General features: G+C 45.7%; 1 protein-coding gene across 1 annotated transcript in view; it reads left to right on the forward strand.

Annotated features, from left to right (window-relative positions):
* Positions 1-17,477, forward strand: part of vwc2 (von Willebrand factor C domain containing 2) — a 234,895-nt gene that overhangs the window by 198,340 nt on the left and 19,078 nt on the right. The gene's annotated exons all lie outside the window — the stretch shown is intronic.

A 17,477-nucleotide genomic window follows, 5' to 3' on the forward strand; every position in this document is an offset into this window, starting at 1 on the left:
GTAAAGTTTGGCTTGTTAGGCTGGGGAAGGGAGAGAAGTGGCTGAAGGTAGTCTTGATTTTTGTGACAAAAAGTCCATGAGCTCCTCATACTTGTTGTTGGAGGTGAGGATGGAGGAGGCAGGGGAGGGTGGTTTAAGAAGATGGTTTGTGGTGGAGAAGAAAAGCCGGGGTTATCTTTGCATTCCTGGATGATCTATGAATAGTGGGCTGTTTTAGTGATGGTGAGCAGGACCAATAATGCTTTATATGGTCCAGCCTGATCTGGCAATGGATGGTGAAACCAGTTGTCCACCAAACATGTTCAAATTTGCGTCCCTTGGAGGGGAGTAGAGATGAGGAGTATACCCCGGGTAATGAATAGGGTGAGAGAGAGTAATAGTTTTAATGGGGTCAAGGGCATCAGATGTGATTCAGCAAATCAATAGTTGCAGAAATGTCATGATGAATTGTAGGCCAAAGGCTACATAGTTGGAAATTTGAAAGTGTAGTGGGAAGTGACTTGTGGGAGAGATTTTTCCAGGGGATGACACAGAAAGAAGTGGGGTTGGGAGGGGGAAGGGAAACAGAGAAACATAGAAAATAGGTGCAGGAGTAGGCCATTCGGCCCTTCAAGCCTGCACCGCCATTCAATAAGATCATGGCTGATCACTCCCTCAGTACCCCTTTCCTGATTTCTCTCCATACCCCTTGATCCCCTTAGTCATAAGGGCCATATCTAACTCCCTCTTGAATATATTCAATGAACTGGCATCAACAACTCTCTGCGGCAGGGAATTCCACAGGTTAACAACTCTGAGTGAAGAAGTTTCTCCTCATCTCAGTCCTAAATAGCCTACCCCTTATCCTTAGACTATGTCCCCTGGTTCTGGACTTCCCCAACATCTGGAACATTATTCCCGCATCTAAGCTGTCCAGTCCCCTCAGAATCTTATACGTTTCTGAGATCCCCTCTCATCCTTCCAAACTCCAGTGAATAAAGGCCCAGTTGATCCAGTCTCTCCTAGTATGACAATCCAGCCATCCCTGGAATCAGTCTGGTGAACCTTCGCTGCACTCCCTCAATAGCAAGAATGTCCTTTGGCAGATTAGGAGACCAAAACTGAACACAATATTCCAGGTGAGGCCTCACTAAGGCCTTGTACAACTGCAGTAAGACCTCCCTGCTCCTATGGGTAGAGAGTGATACAAGGAAATGATCAGAGATTACAATATTAATGATAGTTACGATGGGAGTAGCAAGGCAAGATTGAGGGGGTGGCCGTGTATATTAGGAGAGTTTATAAGGAGGGAGAGATTTAGGGAGGAAAAGAGTGAACTCAGAGGAGAGAGAGACCAAGAACAGTTGAGATGGAGGTTGAAATCATCAAGGATGAGCAGTTGCTCAGAGGGAGGAAAGCAGAGAAGATATCTCAGTGAGAAACTTGGTGTGATACATGGGTGGGTGGTACACTACAAGGATTTTAAATGAGAGGGGTGAAGGGTGGAACAAGGTGAGATGCTCATAGGAGGAGAAATTGCAAGAGCAGTAGGGAGACAGTCCAAGTTGTGATTTAGAGATGAGCGACACCATCACTGGCAGTTTAAGTGGGACAAGTGGTGGAAAGCATAGCTAGGCAGGGAAGCTTCATTAAGGGGAAAGGTGTCATCACCCCTCAGCCATGTCTCTGTCAAGGCTGTGATGTCATTGTGATCATTCACAATAAGCTCATCACTGGCTTGTGGTGAAGGTCATCCCGCAGTGCTGTTAGGGAGAGTGTTCCAGGATTTTGACCCAGCGACGATGAAGTAACGGCGATACACTTCCAAGTCAGAAAAGCGTGTGAGTTGGAGGTGAACTTGCAGGTGATGGTGTTCCCAGGCACCTGCTGCATTTGTCCTTCTAGGCGATAGAGGTCACAGGTTTGGGAGGTGCTGTCGAAAAAGCCTTGCCAAGTTGCTGCAGTACATCTTGTAGATGGTACACACTGCAGCCATGGTACATCAGTGATGGAGGGAATAAATGTTTAAAATTTTGGATGGGGTGCCAATCAAGCGGGCTACTTTGTCCTGGATGGTGTCGAGCTTCTTGAGTGTTGTTGGAGCTGCACTTATCCAGGCAAGTGGAGAGTATTCTATCACTCTATTGACTTGTGCCTTGTAGATGATGGGAAGGCTTTGGGGAGTCAGTCACCCCAGAATACCCAGCCTCTGACCTGCTCTTGTAGCCACAGTATTTATATGGCTGGCCCAGTTAAGTTTCTGATCAATGTTGACCCCCCAGGATGTTGATGGTGCGGGATTCGGCGATGGTAATGCTATTGAATGTCAAGGGGCAATGGTTAGACTCTCTTGTTGGAGATGGTCATTGCCTAGCACATGCATGCCGTGACTGTTAGTTGCCATTTATCAGCCCAAGCCTGACTGTCTTCCAAATCTTGCTGCATACAGACACAGACGGCTTCATTATCTGAGGAGTTGCGAATGAACACTGTGCAATCATCAGCAAACATCCCGACTTCTGAGTTTATGATGGAGGGAAGGTCATTGATGAAGCAGCTGAAGATGGTTGAGCCTAGGACACTGCCCTGAGGAACTCCTCTTTGTATTTCTAATTACATAGGATATACAGCACAGAAACAGGCCATTCGGCCCAACCAGTCCATGATGGTGCTTATGCTCACTCAAGCCTCCTGCCGTCTTTACTCATCTAACACTATCAGCATAACCCTCTATTCCCTTCTTCCCTCATATGCTTATCTAGCCTCCCCTTCAATGCACCTATACTATTTGCTTCAACCACTCTAGTTCTGGAGGAGGTGGGATCTGTACAGGCCAGATGGGTTTCACCTCAACAAGGCAGAACCAATATCCTCGGGGGAAGGTTTGTTAGTGCTGTTGGGGAGGGTTTAAACTAATTTGGCAGGGGGATGGGCACCAGGAAGTAACATTAGAAAGGGGAAATAAAGTGCTCAAAGGATTGGGAGAGACAGAGAGCACTGAAGTAAGAAATAACATAAAAGCATAAGAATTAGGAACAGTAGTAGACCATACAGACCTTCGAGCCTGCTCCGTCATTCAATAAGATCATGGCTGATCTTCTACCTCGACTCCACTTTCCTGCACTATCCCCATATCCCTTGATTCCCTTAATATCCCAAAATTTATCGATCTCTGTCTTGAATATACTCACAGACAGCCTCCACAGCCCTCTGGGGTAGAGAACGCCAAAGATTCACCACCCACCAAGTGAAGAAATTTCTCCTCATCTTAGTCCTAAATGGCCGACCCCTTACCCTGAGACTGTGATCCCTGGTTCTAGACTCCCCAGGCAGTGAAAGTATCCTCTCTGCATCTACCCTGTCGAATCCTGTAAGAATTTTTAATGTTTCAATGAGATCACTTCTCATTCTTCTAAACTCTACAGAATATAGGCCTCGTCTACTCAATCTCTCCTCATAGGACAATCCCCCTATCCCAGGAATCAGTCTGCTGAACCTTCGTTGCACTCCCTCTATGGTAAGTATATCCTTCCTTGGGGAAGGAGACCAAAACTGTACACAATACTCCAGGTGTGGTCTCACCAGGGCCCTATATAATTGCAGTAAGACATCTTTACTCTTATACTCAAATCCTTTTGTTAATAAAGGCCAACATACCATTTGCTTTCTTAATTGCATGCTGTATTTGCATGTTAACTTTAAGTGATTTGTGTACAAAGATACCCAGGTCCCTCTGAACACCAACATTTCCCAATCTCTCACCATTTAATAAATATTCTGTTTTTCTGTTTTCCTACCAAAGTGGATAACTTCACATTTCTCTGCATTATATTCCATTTGCCATGGTCTTCCTCACAATTTACATTCCCACCTAGCTTTGTATCATCAGTAAACTTGGATATATTACATTTGGTCCCCGCATCCAAATCATTGATATAGATTGTGAATAGCTGGGGTTCAAGCACCAATCCTTGCGGCACCCCACTAGTTATGGCCTGCCAATCTGAAAATGACCCATTTATTCCTACTTTCTGTTTTCTGTCCATTAACCAATCCTCAATCCATGCTAGTATATTAACCCCAATCCCATGAACCTAATTTTGTTTAATAACCTCTTGTGTGGCACCTTATTGAATGCCTTCTGAAAATACAAATACATCGCACCCACTGGTCCCTTATCTATTCTACTAGTTACAACCTCAAAAAATTCTAACAGATTTGTCAAACATGATTTCCCTTTCATAAATCCATGTTGATTCTGCCCAATCCTGTTATTATTTTCGAAGTGCCCTGTTACCACGTCCTTAATAATAGATTCTATATTTTCCCGACCACTAAAGTCAGCCTAACTGGTCTGTAGTTGCCCGTTTTCTCTCCCTCCTTTCTTAAATAGCGGGGTTACATTAACTACCTTCCAATCTGTGGGATCCGTTCTCGAACCTATGGTATTTTGGAAGATGACAAGCAATGCATCCACTATCTCTATAGCCACTTCTTTCAAAACACGAGATGTAGGCCATCAGGTCAAAGGGTCAAGGACTGAATCTATATGGCTAGAGTTAAGAAATAACAGAGGTGCCATTACATTACTTGATGTATTCCATTGACCACCAAATGGTGGGAAAGATATGTAGGAGCAAATTTGCAGAGAAATTACAGAGAGGTGCAAGAACTGTAGAGTCCTAATAATGGGGGACTTCAACTATCCTAATATAGACTGGAATTGTAGTGTCTTTGCACCTTGTTACAAACTCACACGAGGCATGTATATATCAGACACGGTCACTCTGTGACCTTCACTTTATTCCCAGGACCAAAGAGTGCTGACCCTGAGTGGGACCTCCCCTTTTATACCTGGAAACCCACGCGAGGAGTGTCTCCTGCAAGCTCACCCCCTGTGGTCAGGGTGTGCATTTCAAGGGTACAGATACAGTATGCATGAGTTACAGTTACATAACTACTGTCATTGCAAGATGGTGAAATACATGACATCACCTCCCTCCTTAAGTCTTCTGGTTTCAGAGGTTAAGTCTATCGGGTGGTCGACGCTCTCTCGTGGAGTGCCGCAGTTGTTGCTCTGTGGCTGAGCCTCAGCACGCGTCTCTGTCACTTGAGGTGATTTCGGCCTGTCCGGGCTGGTAGCAGGGACTGTGCATGCTGAGGGCTGTCTTTGTTGCTCGTTCGCTGGCAGTGATGTGGGTGCTATCTCATCATGCTCTTCTTCCGGTACCTCCGTGTCTATGCTGAACCTTGTCTTTACTTGGTCAAGTGTTTGCGGCATATCTGCCCATTGTTTAGTCTGACCACCATGACCCTGTTTCCTTCTTTGCCAATTATGATGCCCTCAAGCCATTTGGGTCCCAAAGCATGGTTAAGAACAAATACCGGGTCATCTATTTTTATACACCTCCCCCTTGAGCCTCGATCATGGAGCTCGGTTTGGGACTAGCACTTGCCCTTAACAATGTCTGCCAGGTCTGGGTGAATGAGGGACAGCCGCGTCTTGAGCGTGCGTTTCATAAGAACATCGGAACATAAGAATTAGGAACAGGAGTAGGCCATCTAGCCCCTCGAGCCTTCTCCGCCATTCAACAACATCATGGCTGATCTGGCCGTGGACTCAGCTCCACTTACCCGCCAGCTCCCCGTAATCCTTAATTTCCTTATTGGTTAACAATCTATCTATCTGTGATTTGAATACATTCAATGAGCTAGCCTCAACTGCTTCCTTGGGCAGAGAATTCCACAGCTTCACAACCCTCTGGGAGAAGAAATTCCTTCTCAACTCGGTTTTAAATTGGCTCCCCTGTATTTTGAGGCTGTACCCCCTAGTTCTAGTCTCCCCGACCAGTGGAAACAACCGCTCTGCCTCTATCTTGTCTATCCCTTTCATTATTTTAAATGTTTCTATAAGATCCCCCCTCATCCTTCTGAACTCCAACGAGTAAAGACCCAGTCTACTCAATCTATCATCATAAGGTAACCTCCTCATCTCTGGAATCAGCCGAGTGAATCGTCTCTGTACCCCCTCCAAGGCTAGTATATCCTTCCTTAAGTAAGGTGACCAAAACTGCACGCAGTACTCCAGGTACGGCCTCACAAATACCCTATACAGTTACAGCAGGACCTCCCTGCTTTTGTACTCCATCCCTCTCGCAATGAAGGTAACATTCCATTCGCCTTCCTGATTTCCTGCTGCACCTGCAAACTAACTTTTTGGGATTCATGCACAAGGACCCCCAGGTCCCTCTGCACCGCAGCATGTTGTAATTTCTCCCCTCAAATAATATTCCTTTTACTGTTTTTTTTTCCAAAGTGGATGACCTCACACTTTCTGACATTGTATTCCATCTGCCAAACCTTAGCCCATTCGCTTAACCTATCTAAATCTCTCTGCAGCCTCTCTGTGTCCTCTACACAACCCGCTTTCCCACTAATCTTTGTGTCATCTGCAAATTTTGTTACAGTACACTCTGTCCCCTCTTTCAGGTCATCTATGTATATTGTAAACAGTTGTGGTCATAGAAACATAGAAACATAGAAAATAGGTGCAGGAGTAGGCCATTCGGCCCTTCTAGCCTGCACCGCCATTCAATGAGTTCATGGCTGAACATGAAACTTCAGTACCCCCTTCCTGCTTTCTCGCCATACCCCTTGATCCCCCGAGTAGTAAGGACTTCATCTAACTCCCTTTTGAATATATTTAGTGAATTGGCCTCAACTACTTTCTGTGGTAGAGAATTCCACAGGTTCACCACTCTCTGGGTGAAGAAGTTTCTCCTCATCTCGGTCCTAAATGGCTTACCCCTTATCCTCAGACTGTGACCCCTGGTTCTGGACTTCCCCAACATTGGGAACATTCTTTCTGCATCTAACCTGTCTAAACCCGTCAGAATTTTAAACGTTTCTATGAGATCCCCTCTCATTCTTCTGAACTCCAGTGAATACAAGCCCAGTTGATCCAATCTTTCTTGATAGGTCAGTCCCGCCATCCCGGGAATCAGTCTGGTGAACTTTCGCTGCACTCCCTCAATAGCAAGAATGTCCTTCCTCAAGTTAGGAGACCAAAACTGTACACAATACTCCAGGTGTGGCCTCACCAAGGCCCTGTACAACTGTAGCAACACCTCCCTGCCCCTGTATTCAAATCCCCTCGCTATGAAGGCCAACATGCCATTTGCTTTCTTAACCGCCTGCTGTACCTGCATGCCAACCTTCAATGACTGATGTACCATGACACCCAGGTCTCGTTGCACCTTCCCTTTTCCTAATCTGTCACCATTCAGATAATAGTCTGTCTCTCTGTTTTTACCACCAAAGTGGATAACCTCACATTTATCCACATTATACTTCATCTGCCATGCATTTGCCCACTCACCTAACCTATCCAAGTCACTCTGCAGCCTAATAGCATCCTCCTCGCAGCTCACACTGCCACCCAACTTAGTATCATCTGCAAATTTGGAGATACTGCATTTAATCCCCTCGTCTAAATCATTAATGTACAATGTAAACAGCTGGGGCCCCAGCACAGAACCTTGCGGCACTCCACTAGTCACTGCCTGCCATTCTGAAAAGTACCCGTTTACTCCTACTCTTTGCTTCCTGTCTGACAACCAGTTCTCAATCCACATCAGCACACTACCCCCAATCCCATGTGCTTTAACTTTGCACATTAATCTCTTGTGTGGGACCTTGTCGAAAGCCTTCTGAAAGTCCAAATATACCACATCAACTGGTTCTCCTTTGTCCACTTTACTGGAAACATCCTCAAAAAATTCCAGAAGATTTGTCAAGCATGATTTCCCTTTCACAAATCCATGCTGACTTGGACCTATCATGTCACCATTTTCCAGATGCACTGCTATGACATCCTTAATAATTGATTCCATCATTTTACCCACTACTGAGGTCAGGCTGACCGGTCTATAATTCCCTGTTTTCTCTCTCCCTCCTTTTTTAAAAAGTGGGGTTACATTGGCTACCCTCCACTCCATAGGAACTGATCCAGAGTCAATGGAATGTTGGAAAATGACTGTCAATGCATCCGCTATTTCCAAGGCCACCTCCTTCAGTACTCTAGGATGCAATCCATCAGGCCCTGGGGATTTATCGGCCTTCAATCCCATCAATTTCCCCAACACAATTTCCCGACTAATAAAGATTTCCCTCAGTTCCCCCTCCTTACTAGACCCTCTGACCCCTTTTGTATCCGGAAGGTTGTTTGTATCCTCCTTAGTGAATACCGAACCAAAGTACTTGTTCAATTGGTCCGCCATTTCTTTGTTCCCCGTTATGACTTCCCCTGATTCTGACTGCAGTGGACCTACGTTTGTCTTCACCAACCTTTTTCTCTTTACATACCTATAGAAACTTTTGCAATCCGCCTTAATGTTCCCTGCAAGCTTCTTCTCGTACTCCATTTTCCCTGTCCTAATCAAACCCTTTGTCCTCCTCTGCTGAGTTCTAAATTTCTCCCAGTCCCCAGGTTCGCTGCTATTTCTGGCCAATTTGTATGCCACTTCCTTGGCTTTAATACTATCCCTGATTTCCCTAGATAGCCACGGTTGAGCCACCTTTCCCTTTTTATTTTTACGCCAGACAGGAATGTACAATTGTTGTACTTCATCCATGCGGTCTCTAAATGTCTGCCATTGCCCATCCACAGTCAACCCCCTAAGTATCATTCGCCAATCTATCCTAGCCAATTCACGCCTCATACCTTCAAAGTTACCCTTCTTTAAGTTCTGGACCATGGTCTCTGAAATTACTGTTTCATTCTCCATCCTAATGCAGAATTCCACCATATTATGGTCACTCTTCCCCAAGGGGCCTCGCACAATGAGATTGCTAATTAATCCTCTCTCATTACACAACACCCAGTCTAAGATGGCCTCCCCCCTAGTTGGTTCCTCAACATATTGGTCTAGAAAACCATCCCTTATGCACTCCAGGAAATCCTCCTCCACCGTATTGCTTCCAGTTTGGCTAGCCCAATCTATGTGCATATTAAAGTCACCCATTATAACTGCTACACCTTTATTGCATGCACCCCTAATTTCCTGTTTAATGCCCTCCCCAACATCCCTATTACTGTTTGGAGGTCTGTACACAACTCCTACTAACGTTTTTTGCCCTTTGGTGTTCTGCAGCTCTACCCATATAGATTCCACATCATCCAAGCTAATGTCTTTCCTAACTATTGCATTAATCTCCTCTTTAACCAGCAATGCTACCCCACCTCCTTTTCCTTTTATTCTATCCTTCCTGAATGTTGAATACCCCTGAATGTTGAGTTCCCAGCCCTGATCATCCTGGAGCCACGTCTCCGTAATCCCAATCACATCATATTTGTTAACATCTATTTGCACAATTAATTCATCCACCTTATTGCGGATACTCCTTGCATTAAGACACAAAGCCTTCAGGCTTGTTTTATTAACACCCTTTGTCCTTTTAGAATTTTGCTGTACAGTGGCCCTTTTTGTTTTTTGCCTTGGGTTTCTCTGCCCTCCACTTTTCCTCATCTCCTTTCTGTCTTTTGCTTTTGTCTCCTTTTTGTTTCCCTCTGTCTCCCTGCATTGGTTCCCATCCCCCTGCCATATTAGTTTAAATCCTCCCCAACAGCACTAGCAAACACTCCCCCTAGGACATTGGTCCCAGCACCGATCCCTGTGGCACACCACTAACCACCGATTTCCAACCCGAAAAGGACCCATTTATCCCGACTCTCTGCTTTCTGTTAGCCAGCCAATTCTCTATCCATGCTAATACATTTCCTCTGACTCCGCGTACCTTTATCTTCTGCAGTAACTTTTTGTGTGGCACCTTATTGAATGCCTTTTGGAAATCTAAATACACCACATCCATCGGTACACCTCTATCCACCATGCTCGTTATATCCTCAAAGAATTCCAGTAAATTAGTTAAACATGATTTCCCCTTCATTAATCCATGTTGCGTCTGCTTGATTGCACTATTCCTATCTAGATGTCCCGCTATTTCTTCCTTAATGATAGCTTCAAGCATTTTCCCCACTACAGATGTTAAACTAACCGGCCTATAGTTACCTGCCTTTTGTCTGCCCCCTTTTTTTAAACAGAGGCGTTACATTAGCTGCTTTCCAATCTGCTGGTACCTCCCCAGAGTCCAGAGACTTTTGGTAGATTATAACGAATGCATCTGCTATAACTTCCGCCATCTCTTTTAATACCCTGGGATGCATTTCATCAGGACCAGGGGACTTGTCTACCTTGAGTCCCATTAGCCTGTCCAGCACTACTCCCCTAGTGATAGTGATTGTCTCAAGGTCCTCCCTTCCCACATTCCTGTGACCAGCAATTTTTGGCATGGTTTTTGTGTCTTCCACTGTGAAGACCAAAGCAAAATAATTGTTTAAGGTATCAGCCATTTCCACATTTTCCATTATTAAATCCCCCTGCTCATCTTCTAAGGGACCAACATTTACTTTAGTCCCTCTTTTCCATTTTATATATCTGTAAAAGCGTTTACTATCTGTTTTTATGTTTTGCGCAAGTTTACTTTCGTAATCTATCTTTCCTTTCTTTATTGCTTTCTGAGTCATTCTTTGCTGTTGTTTAAACTTCTCCCAATCTTCTAGTTTAACACTAACCTTGGCCACCTTATACGCATTGGTTTTTAATTTGATACTCTCCTTTATTTCCTTGGTTATCCACGGCTGGTTATCCCTTCTCTTACCGCCCTTCTTTTTCACTGGAATATATTTTTGTTGAGCACTCTGAAAGAGCTCCTTAAAAATCCTCCACTGTTCCTCAATTATGCCACCGTTTAGTCTGTGTTTCCAGTCTACTTTAGCCAACTCTGCCCTCATCCCACTGTAGTCCCCTTTGTTTAAGCATAGTACGCTTGTTTGAGACACTACTTCCTCACCCTCAATCTGCATTACAAATTCAACCATACTGTGATCACTCATTCCGAGAGGATCTTTTACTTGGAGATCGTTTATTATTCCTGTCTCATTACACAGGGCCAGATCTAAGATAGCTTGCTCCTTTGTAGGTTCTGTAACATACTGTTCTAAGAAACAATCCCGTATGAAGAGTTCCGCTGGCGGGACTCCCGTGAGCGAGTGCGACCGGGACCAGCAGGAGGCACAATAGGCGGTACTGAATGGAAGGTCCTTCGATGCGTAGCATGCCCTGCTTTATGACTTGGACCGCCCGTTCCGCCTGGCCATTAGAAGCCGGCTTGAACGGCGCTGTCCGGACGTGCTTGATCCCATTGCCCGACATAAACTCCTGGAATTCATGGCTGGTAAAACACGGGCCATTGTCGCTGACCAGGATGTCCGGCAAGACGTGGATCACGAAAACCGTACGCAGACTCTCCACTGTGATGGATGTCGTGCACGAGTTCAATATGATGCACTCGATCCACTTCGAGTATGCATCGACAATGATCAGGAACATTTTCCCCATGAACGGGCCCGCATAGTCTACGTGAATATGTGACCATGGCCTGGTGGGCCAGGGTCACGGGCTGTGGAGCCTCCCTGGGGGCATTGCCGAGCTGGGCACACGTCGCGCACCTGCGAACCCAGTGTTCCAGATCTGAGTCAATCCCCCGCAAAAACCATTCACAACCTTCACAGAGGAGCATGTGTAACGGCTCCAACAATGTGCTTAAGTTCGGCAGAAAGTTCCCAAAATAGTTCAAAAGTCCCAGGAATGATCGCAACTCCGACGTGTTGCCGGGCCTGGGCGCCCGGTGAATCACCTCAGTTTTTGATTCAGTGGGCCGTATCCCGTCTGCGGCAACCCTCCTGCCCAGGAACTCGACCTCTGGGGCCATAAACACGCACTTGGCCTTTTTCGATCCAATCGGCGTAGCACCTCCTCCAGATTGCGGGGGTGTTTCTCGGTGTCTCGACCCATTATAAGGATGTTGCCTTGGAATACGACCGTTCCAGGGATGGACTTGAGCAATCTTTCCATGTTTCGCTGAAAGATAGCCGCTGCCGAACGAATGGCAAACGGACACCTGTTGGAGACAAATAGTCCTTTGTGCGTCGTGATGGTGGTCAGAAGCTTGGAATCTTCTGCCAGTTCCTGAGTCATGTAGGCCGAAGTGAGGTCCAGCTTCGTGAACAGCTTTCCACCTGCCAGCGTGGCAAAGAGGTCCTCCGCTCTCGGAAGCGGGTATTGGTCTTGCAGTGACATTCGGTTGATGGTGGCTTTGCAGTCGCCACAAATCCGAACCGAGCCATCTGCTTTGAGGACGGGAACGATGGGACTTGTCCAGTCGCTGAATTCAACGGCCAAAATTATGCCCTCTCTGAGCAGCCTGTCCAGTTCACTTTCAATTTTCTCACGCATCACGTACGGCACTGCTCTGGCTTTGTGGTGCACTGGTCTAGCGTCCAGAGTGATGTGTATCACTACTTTAATGCCCTTAGCATGAACTTCGCTCCACGGATGAAATGGCGTACACACCCCCCCCATTTCCAATTCATCTAAGCTAGCCAACTCCTCCTCAAAAGCGCAGGGCCATTTCCTGGAACAATCCAGAGTGGCAGCCGGTTCTGTAATCCATTATGCGTTACCACCAAGTTTGCACTGCCCAACACTGGGATGATCTCTTTGGTGTACGTACGTAGCTGAGTCTCAATGCGTTCCACTTTGGGCCTGCTCGCTATGTGTTGCCATAGTCTCTCAAATTGTTGGGCGCTCATGAGTGACTGGCTAACTCCCGTATCCAGTTCCATTAGCCATTCAGTAAGACTTTCATCATTATGGGTGGCGTTTTAGTGTATGAGCTGTGGACGTCAGCCACATGAACTCTCTGAACTTCAGCATCCATGGTTGTTCCCCAGGCTTCATCCTGCATTGCAGACCCCTCGTCTGGTTCCTCTGTCTCGCAGACTAGCCTCGCTATTGCCTTTTTGCACATCCTGGCCAAGTGTCCACTGACATTACAAATCCTACAGGTGTAAAGCTGCAACCTGCAGCTTTTGGCAGTGTGTCTACCCCCACACCTCCAACATGAGCTGAGATTGCTGTTAACAAAAGGACTTTTCCCAGGCATTCCTCTCTGATGGCCCGTTTGGCTGTTTCTAAGCACTTTGAATGGTCCCATCACGGGATGCATTGTTCCTCGTGATGGCGTGAATTGCCGATCTCCTTTCCATTGTCCCTGTTGCATTGTCCCTGCTGGAGTTTGTTGCTGCCTGGGCGGTGTTGAATTGCCCTTGCCTGCCTGCCTGGGCGGTGTCAAATTGCCCTTGCCTGCCTGCCGGGTTCTGTTTTACTTTTACAACATTGACTCACTGGTTCATCGCAACGTTAAAACCAGGGCTGTGTGCGTCAATTAGCTTGGTCTCTTCTTCCCCTATCATAAAGTTCTGAGCTATCAACGCCGCCCCTTCTAAAGTCATGTCCTTGGTCTTTATTCGGAAAGATAGACAAGAAGGGAAAGGAGGTGGGGTAGCTCTGTTAATAAAGGATGATACCAGGGCAGTTGTGAGAGATGATATTGGCTCTAATGAACAAAATGTTGAATCATTGTAGGTGGAGATTAGAGATAGTAAGGGGAAAAAGTCACTGCTGGGCGTAGTTTATAGGCCCCCAAATAATAACTTCACGGTGGGGCGGGCAATAATCAAGGGAATAATGGAGGCATGTGAAAAAGGAACAGCAGTAATCATGGGGGATTTTAACCTACATATCGATTGGTCAAACCAAATCGCACGGGGTAGCCTGGAGGAGGAATTCATAGAATGTATACGGGATTGTTTCTTAGAACAGTATGATACAGAACCTACAAGGGAGCAAGCTATCTTAGATCTGGTCCTCTGCAATGAGACAGGAATAATAAACGATCTCCGAGTAAAAGATCCTCTCGGAATGAGTGATCACAGTATGGTTGAATTTGTAATACAGATTGAGAGTGAGGAAGTAGTGTCTCAAACGAGCGTACTATGCTTAAACAAAGGGGACTACACTGAGATGAGGGCAGAGTTGGCTAAAGTAGACTGGAAACACAGACTAAACGGTGGCACAATTGAGGAACAGTGGAGGACTTTTAAGGAGCTCTTTCATAGTGCTCAACAAAAATATATTCCAGTGAAAAAGAAGGGCGGTAAGAGAAGGGATAACCAGCCGTGGATAACCAAGGAAATAAAGGAGAGTATCAAATTAAAAACCAATGCGTATAAGGTGGCCAAGGTTAGTGGGAAACTAGAAGATTGGTAAAATTTTAAACAACAGCAAAGAATGACTAAGAAAGCAATAAAGAAAGGAAAGATAGATTATAAAGGTAAACTTGTGCAAAACATAAAAACAGATAGTAAAAGCTTTTACAGATATATAAAACGGAAAAGAGTGACTGAAGTAAATGTTGGTCCCTTAGAAGATGAGCAGGGGGATTTAATAATGGGAAATGTGGAAATGCCTGAGACCTTAAACAATTATTTTGCATCGGTCTTCACAGTGGAAGACACAAAAACCATGCCAAAAATTGCTGGTGACAGGAATTTGGGCAGGGAGGACCTTGAGACAATCACTATCACTAATGGGGTAGTGCTGGACAGGCTAATGGGACTCAAGGTAGACAAGTCCCCTGGTCCTGATGAAATGCATCCCAGGGTATTAAAAGAGATGGCGGAAGTTATAGCAGATGCATTCGTTATAATCTACCAAAATTCTCTGGACTCTGGGGAGGTACCAGCGGATTGGAAAGCAGCTAATGTAACGCCTCTGTTTAAAAAGGGGGGCATACAAAAGACAGGTAACTATAGGCCGGTTAGTTTAACATCTGTAGTGGGGAAAATGCTTGAAACTATCATTAAGGAAGAAATAGCGGGACATCTAGATTGGAATAGTGCAATCAAGCAGACGCAACATGGATTCATGAAGAGGAAATCATGTTTAACTAATTTACTGGAATTCTTTGAGGATATAACGAGCATGGTGGATAGAGGTGTACCGATGGATGTGGTGTATTTAGATTTCCAAAAGGCATTCGATAAGATGCCACACAAAAGGTTACTGCAGAAGATAAAGGTACGCGGAGTCAGAGGAAATGTATTAGCATGGATAGAGAATTGGCTGGCTAACAGAAAGCAGAGAGTCGGGATAAATGGGTCCTTTTTGGGTTGGAAATCGGTGGTTAGTGGTGTGCCACAGGGATCGGTGCTGGGACCACAACTGTTTACAATATACATAGATGACCTGGAAGAGGGGACAGAGTGTACTGTAACAAAATTTGCAGATGACACAAAGATTAGTGGGTAAGCGGGATGTGTAGAGGACACAGAGAGGCTGCAAAGAGATTTAGATAGGTTAAGCAAATGGGCTAAGATTTGGCAGATGGAATACAATGTTGGAAAGTGTGAGGTCATCCACCTTGGGAAAAAAAACAGTAAAAGGGAATATTATTTGAATGGGGAGAAATTACAACATGCTGCGGTGCAGAGGGACCTGGGGGTCCTTGTGCATGAATCCCAAAAAGTTATTTTGCAGGTGCAGCAGGTAATCAGAAAGGCGAATGGAATGTTGGCCTTCATTGCGAGAGGGATGGAGTACAAAAGCAGGGAGGTCCTGCTGCAACTGTATAGGGTATTGGTGAGGCCGCACCTGGAGTACTGCATGCAGTTTTGGTTACCTTACTTAAGGAAGGATATACTAGCTTTGGAGGGGTACAGAGACGATTCACTAGGCTGATTCCGGAGATGAGGGGGTTACCTACTGATGATAGATTGAGTAGACTGGGTCTTTACTCGTTGGAGTTCAGAAGGATGAGGGGTGATCTTATAGAAACATTTAAAATAATGAAAGGGATAGACAAGATAGAGGCAGAGAGGTTGTTTCCACTGATCGGGGAGACTAGAACTAAGAGGCACAGCCTCAAAATACGGGGGAGCCAATTTAAAACCGAGTTGAGAAGGAATTTCTTCTCCCAGAGGGTTGTGAAGCTGTGGAATTCTCTGCCCAAGGAAGCAGTTGAGGCTAGCTCATTGAATGTATTCAAGTCACAGAATGATAGATTTTTAACCAATAAGGGAATTAAGGGTTACGGGGAGCGGGCGAGTAAGTGGAGCTGAGTCCACGGCCAGATCAGCCATGATCTTGTTGATTGGCGGAGCAGGCTCGAGGGGTTAGATGGCCTACTCCTGTTCCAAATTCTTATGTTCTTATGTTCTTATGTCCTGAAAATGCTGGCATGATTAATGCCCTCTCTGAAAAAGTCCCTTAACATCTCCCCCCTGCAGACATCGGAGAACTTACAGAGACTGCCCAAACGCCGCAGTTCTGCCACGAAGTCTGAGACGTTTTGACCTTCCCGACGCCGGTGAGAGTAGAACCGGTGCCGGGCCATGTGTACGCTACTTGCAGGCTTGAGATGCTCACTGATCAGCTGGCTGAGCTCTTCGAAGGACTTGTCCGCTGGCTTTTAGGGTGCGAGCAGGTCTTTCGTCAGCACATACGTCTGTGGACCATAGCTGGTCAGTAGATGCGCCCTCCGCTTGTCAGTCACTGTCTCTTCCAGCCAGTCCTTTGTGACAAAGCTCTGCTGGAGTCTTTCCACCAAGTCATCCCAGTCCTCACCCACACAGTCGTGTTCCTCTGTGCCACCGGTGGCCATCCTTGTGGTTCGGCGATTCCTGTTTCTCGTCGCCAGTTGTAGTGTCTCTGCACCTTGTTACAAACTCAAACAAGGCATGTACATTATCAGACACGGTCACTCTGTGACCTTCACTTTATTCCCAGGACCAAAGAGTGCTGACCCTCGGTGGGACCTCCCCTTTTATACCTGGAAACCTAGGTGAGGAGTGTCTCCCGCAAGCCCACCCCCTGTTGTCAGGATGTGCATTTCAAGGGTACAGGTACAGCATGCATGAGTTACAGTTACATAACTATTGTCATTGCAAGATGGTGAAATACATGACAGGGAGCATAATAGTGAAGGGGAAGAACTTCTATAATGTTTCCGGAGAACTTTCTTGTATGTTTCGACCCGATGAAGACTGAGGCATTGCTGGATCTGATTCTGGGGAATGAGGTGGGTCAAGTGGAGCAAGTGCCAGTCGGTGAACATTTAGGGAACAGCGATCAGAGTATCATAAGATTAAGATTAGCTAGGTTTAGATTAGATTAGCTGGGGGAAGGCCAATTTCAGTTGGATGAGAATGGATCTGGCTCGGGTAAACTGGTATCAAATATTGGTGGGCAAAACTGTAATGGCACAATGGGCTGCCTTTAAAGAGGAAATAATTCAGGTACAGTTGAGGTAAATTCCCACTAGGAGGATAGGCAGAGCAATTAAAGTCAGGGTTCCCTGGATGATGAAAGAGACAGAGAATATGTGGAACCAGAAAAAGAGCGCGTATGACAAATGTCAGGTTGCGAACACATCTGAGAATCAGGTTATCTGTAGAAAGGTCAGAGAAGAAGTGAAAAATAAAATAAGAGGGGCAAAGAGAAGGTTTGAGATTAGAATGGCAGACAGCATAAAAAATA

The sequence above is a fragment of the Pristiophorus japonicus genome, chromosome 5 (assembly GCF_044704955.1).
Source record: "Pristiophorus japonicus isolate sPriJap1 chromosome 5, sPriJap1.hap1, whole genome shotgun sequence".
NCBI lineage: Eukaryota > Metazoa > Chordata > Chondrichthyes > Pristiophoridae > Pristiophorus > Pristiophorus japonicus.